We start from the raw sequence: 6,000 nt of genomic DNA, 5'->3' as shown, positions 1-6,000 counted from the left end.
CAGCACATACAACCACAACAGTTCTGGGTTTCATATTTTGAATATTTTAAATCCCGGAAATGTAAAATGTTATAAATTAGTTTCCTCATTAAATTAAAAAAAAATTTAAAACGTTTTTATCTTTTAAAGGTTTTCAATTTCCCTGACTCAGACCATTTCCTAGTGGGTTCTGCATAATGAATATTAGCAGAGGTTGGCTTACCACAGTGTCTGGTGAGACTCATTTATCAAAGCCCAGGATGTGCGCCGTGCAAAGGGAAAAAAATCCCATTGAAAGGGAACAAAAAAATTTCAGCCCTAACAATCGCTCCTCTCATTCCTGTAAACTTGGGCATGTTCCAGTGCATGTGGAGAGGGGACAAAATGGCATCTGCAGAACACGAAACGTGTCTAACGAGAGATTTGTGCACCTTGAAAGGCAGCGGTGCTGAAGCTGCAAATGACTAATGAGTCTTTCCTCAGCAGTGGGATTAATTGCATCAGCCCTTGATGCTCAGCCCTGGATCCTGCTTACACCCAGGGACAGGCACAGGAGCCCATTCTGCATTCACATACCCGATAAAACCTGCTAAACAAATGAAATAGCACTAACCTGCCTTCAGCCCCAGCCAGGGCCTGGGTTGAACCAACGTCACAAACTGGAGCAGCCCTTTGAAGCAGGGAATGGAAAAGGGATCCAAGCACAGCAGGATCTGGGGCAGTTTTTGGTGTGGTTTTGGTGCCTTTTCACCTTCAGCCGCTGGACACTGAGCTCATGCACACTCACACAGCCCCAGGGGCTCCTTCCCTTCACACCCCAAACCTGCAGATCCAGTGGGACCTCACACAGCTCAAAGTGGGGTTATTTTCAATTCTTCCAAACCCCTGGGCTCTGCTAAAGGGAATTCACGGTCAGCCACAAGCACGGCACGGAGCCGGCTCCTTTCTGCACTCCCTGCAGTTCATATCAACTGATTGCCCACCATCAACGATGGCCTGAGCCCTCAGCACGGCAGCAGAATGTGAACCCAGGGGAGGCCAAGGAGCCAAACCAGGGGCTGCTGTTTGCCAGGGCTGGCCTGCTGCTCCCTGCCTGCTCAGAGGTTTGTCTGCCACTGCTGAGGTGGGACTGACTGCTCAGCTGGGCACCTCTGCACGCCCCTGTAAATGCACCCCTGCATGCACTGCTCGGTGCAGGGAGCAGCAAATGCACCCCTGCATGCACTGCTCGGTGCAGGGAACAGCAAATGCACCCCTGCATGCACTGCTCCTCCAATTCAGGGAGCAGCAAATGCACCCCTGCATGCACTGCTCGGTGCAGGGAGCAGCAAATGCACCCCTGCATGCACTGCTCGGTGCAGGGAGCAGCAAATGCACCCCTGCATGCACTGCTCGGTGCAGTGAACAGCAAATGCACCCCTGCATGCACTGCTCCTCCAATTCAGGGAGCAGCAAATGCACCCCTGCATGCACTGCTCGGTGCAGGGAACAGCAAATGCACCCCTGCATGCACTGCTCGGTGCAGGGAGCAGCAAATGCACCCCTGCATGCACTGCTCGGTGCAGGGAGCAGCAAATGCACCCCTGCATGCACTGCTCCAGTGCAGGGAGCAGCAAATGCACCCCTGCATGCACTGCTCCAGTGCAGGGAGCAGCAAATGCATTTCCAGCTTCTTGTCCTAAGTGACCCACTTGGCTTTGAGCTGTAATAAATGACCAAAGCATTCAAGAGAGAGATGGATTGGTTTCAGATTTGCATTTTTATCCTTCCCACTGCAAATTGCCCCTCCAGGAGGAGGTCCTGGCCCCCACCTCCCCCTTGTAGCTGCCCTTTCCCTGCTGTTGCAGCACTGCTGCCTTTGACGGCACCTCTGAACGGACTTTTCTGAAGGGAGAGACAATGGAGCCACAGCAATGGGAACATTTCCATTTCAAGCACCATCTCCTTTTTCCCCTCAGCACTTGTTATCTTCAAAGCACTGTACCAAACCCACTGAGGAACCCTCCCCAGCGCCCTGGGAAGTGTCACCTGGGACAGGTGAGACAGGAGAGCAGCAGGGAAATGGCCCAGCAGAGCCCAGGTGTGGGTGCGTGGCCGGGGCTGAGCTGGGCTCACACCCAACGGGGCCTCTCTCCGTTGCTCCTGACACCCTTCACCCCGACAGCTGGGCACGGAGAGCACGTCAGGCTTTGTTCAGCACCACGCACTGCCCGGGGCTGGGACTGTGCCCTTTGGGAGCAGGTGCCCTGCCCTGGGGCTGCTCCAGCCCAGGTGCTCTCCGGCTCCTTTTCCAAGGGAACCCCACACCCTGTGCCCTCACAGGCACCCCCAGTCCCTGTGGCTGCTGCCAGCCCATCAGCAGGGGAAACTGGCCCGGGGCTGGCCTGGGGACACTGACCCGGGGCTGGCCTGGGGGACACTGACCCGGGGGACACTGACCTGGGGGACACTGGCCCAGAACTGACCTGGGGGACACTGACCTGGGGACACTGGCCCAGAACTGACCTGGGGGACACTGACCCGGGGCTGGCCTGGGGGACACTGACCTGGGGACACTGACCTGGGGGACACTGACCCAGGGCTGCAGAGCCAGGCTGGCCCCGGGATGCTCCTTCCTGCAGACACTGCTGTCAGCACGGTGTCAGCTTGCCTGTCCAAGGGGTTTCTTTTGCAGAATTAGCCCCCACTCCTCCTCTCTCCTGTAACCGAAGCCTGTAAGTGGCACCTGGATGATTAAACCTGTGGGGTTGCAGGCAGAGCTGTGCCTGGAGCTGCTTCAGGCCTGAGATTTCACCACACACTTCCAGTGTGGCACAAGGAAGTCATGTGGGCATTGTGATTATTTTCTTCCTCATAGTTTATCTTATATCTGTCATTTTTATCATCTGACTTCTTTATTCAACCCCTTTTCTTCCTCCATTCCTCAGTTCTCTTTCTTGTTGGTTTTTTATGGGTTTTTTCCCTCCTCCTTTTTTTACCTCCAGGCTTTCCTAGCAGAACTGAGGTCTGCAGCTGGTTTGGCTTTATTTCTTCTCCTCGTTCCCCTTCTCCACACCCTGCACTTCCAGTCTCTGGGGGTGTCTATCCACGGAGCACACAGTGCACGCAAAGTGCCCCAGATCTGATGGCACCTGAGTCCCTCTGGGTGTTTTTCCCTGCAGGAAGGGCCAGACCTGGGCTCCAGCTCCAGCCTGGTGACCCAGCAGCAGCTGCAGGGAGAGGCCCCATTCCCACATGCTCAGAGGAGGCTCCTGCATTGTCACAGCCACCCCCAGCTCCTATCTGCAGGGAATCATTCCACGCTGCCACACAAACGAGCAGCAATCAGAGCTCTCCAGGGCAGTGCCTGGCACAGCCCCGGGCTGGCTCTGAGCCCTGTCCCCGTGGCACAGCCCAGCCCCAGCTCAGCTGCTCGGGGAAGGTCAGCAGTGCTGTCCTCACCCACACCAGGGGCTCTGTCTGGCAGGAAAGCCAAGTGCTGAATCATCAGGTTTGCCAAGATCACTGAGGGACGGCGACATTCCCTCCTGCCCAGAGCAAACTCACTGGGACAGGGCCTGGAGCAGGCCTAGAAACCAACCTGAGGAGGTCAGTGCTAAGAGCAGGCTGGGCTACAAGGCAGAAAAGGCTCCCCTATGTCATAATCTCATGCAAATCTCCCATACCTCAGTGATTTCTCATGGGCATCTCCTCACAGCGCTGACTCCTTTTTCTTCTTCACAGCACAGCCAACAAACTCCAGCTCTCTCCTCCCACCCAGCCAACCCACTCTTTTTAGCACTCTCCTTCTCACTGGACACAGCTGTGGCCTATTAAGGGCAGGCCCATTCCTAATCTTTGGTGATTAGTACAGCTGCACCTCCTCAGGTGTGAGACTGCCTTCTGCATTATCTTTATTTCCTTACATTCTGTCCCTCCACACCCCTCCACACCTAGGAACAGCCAGGGGTAACGGGGGAGCTTTCCCAGCGCACTCCTTTGCATGACTCCATGATAAATCCTGCTCCTGAACAGCTCCCAGAGCACCTCCTGCCTCTCCCCTCTGCCATCACTCACCACAGCTCTGCTTTTAAGCTCTCAGAGCAGCCTCCCAGCTCGTGTTTGCTAAGCTGATGCCTCCTCTGCTCCAAGGAGTGCCATCCCTGCAAATTATTGCAGTAATAAAGGCACTGGCTGTGCCACATTTGCTCTCTGTTATAAAGCACAGCCTTTCGAGTCCAACTCCGTGGGGACAGCAGGGAAAGGTGAGGAGCTGTGCAGCAGGAGCTGAGCCCTGATTAAGGAGCAGACACAGCTCCCCCCTCTCCAGCACCGCAGGCTTAGGTCTTGATTTTCAGCAATCAAATCTTGTTCCCTGTTCACTGATTCCCCTCACTCCAAACACACACAGCGCTCCCAATCATTCACTGTTCTCTGACACGTTTAAAATCCTTATCTCCAAACCCCAGCCCCACGTTCCAGCACTTCCCCTCTCGGGGCTCCTTTCTTCCTTTGCAAGGGACTCCTTTCAACGCCGCAGCCTCATTAGGGAGAGCCTGAATCGGCTGCAGCTGGAAGCACCTTGCTGCTCTGGCCCAAATACTCTCAGAGATTGAACTTGAAAGCTTTCTGTGAGGGGTTTGATGGGACAGGTGAGCACAGCACCTGGCACGGCAGGATTGACTCACAGACAGGAGAACACCGGTTCGGTGGCAGCTGACTGCAGCTCGGGGCTGCACAGCCCCAGCAATGTTCCAGCGCTGCCACTGCCGGGTTATTTCAGGCACCACACACCCGGTAATTGACCTGTGAGTGTTCTCTCCACCCTGCTCTGACAAGGTGGGAACGATAATGAATTCATTTGCAGCCATAGCGGAAGGGGCTTTTGTCAGAGCTGGGCGTGAGCTCTGGCTCTGAGCAGAGCAGGATTCCAGCCTGGCTCTCCCCACCAGGAGGTGGCTGCACACAAGCACAGCAGCCCAGGTGCCAGGCCCTGCTCGTGTCACTCCCTTCATCACAGCCCCACCGCCCTTCGGGCTTTGCTCGAGTTATGGCAACCACTGACCTGATTTTGCAGCTCCTTCTGCTTTCTGATCCTCATTAAAAGAAAAGCACCAGGTGGAAAAAGAGGACCAGGTAAGGGGTTGAGCATTTTTGACTTCACTTACTGAAGCGCCAGGTGAGGAGCAGCCCAACCCAAGCTCCTAAACACAGCTCTGCTAAAAAGCTTCCTAAACCATTCTGCAGATATTAGAAGCTGCCTCTTTGAGAGAAGAAAAATCCCTTGATAGGATTTGTGTGTAATTAGCTGGTTTATTAATTTAACAGGTCTAATTCAGAGATCAGCTAAGTGTGAAAAGTGCAGTGGGCTTCAAATTTGCCACAGAGTGCAACCAGCTCAGAGCTAGGCCTGGGGAAAGGACAAATGTGGGAGAGAGGAGGCCCTGGCCCAGAGCTGGGGCTGGTAAATTTGGTATTTATAGCAAAGCTCTTCTTAAGAGCAGCCTGACAAAGGAGATAAACCTCCTAAGGCAGCACAGTTGCCAGGTGCCCAGGGAAGGCTGTTTCCCCGTTATTGCCTCACCAGAACTGAGAATATTCTTTAGGGTAGCAGGTGACAGGTGCCCTTCAGCAGCACTGACTGTGCCAGCCCCAGGGGGAGGATTTAAACATTAAAAATCAGAATTGGTTTGTGCGAGTGCGGTGCAAGGCCCGGCGCGCCCACCGGGGGGCAGCACCGGGCACGGCAGGACTCATTAACAGAATCGGAAATTAACGATTTTCCTACTAATCTGACACTACGGAAAAAAAGCAGCAAGAACTGGCTCAGACATCCTCTCGCTCCGTTGTGTAATGATTTGTTTTTTCCTGTCTGGGAATGGGCTGAGGTCACAACTCTGCTCCCTGCGACAGTGCCCTCACAGCAACAGAACCACCGTGGGGACAGAGACACCCCAAAAACCTCTCACCAAACCCCAGGAAAAAGGGCAAGAGGAGCCTCAAGGTCCCTTCCAACACAAACCATTCCATGAGTCCACGATG

Source organism: Ammospiza caudacuta, chromosome 22, assembly GCF_027887145.1.
Source record: "Ammospiza caudacuta isolate bAmmCau1 chromosome 22, bAmmCau1.pri, whole genome shotgun sequence".
NCBI classification, from domain to species: domain Eukaryota; kingdom Metazoa; phylum Chordata; class Aves; order Passeriformes; family Passerellidae; genus Ammospiza; species Ammospiza caudacuta.
This window is presented reverse-complemented; position numbering follows the sequence as displayed.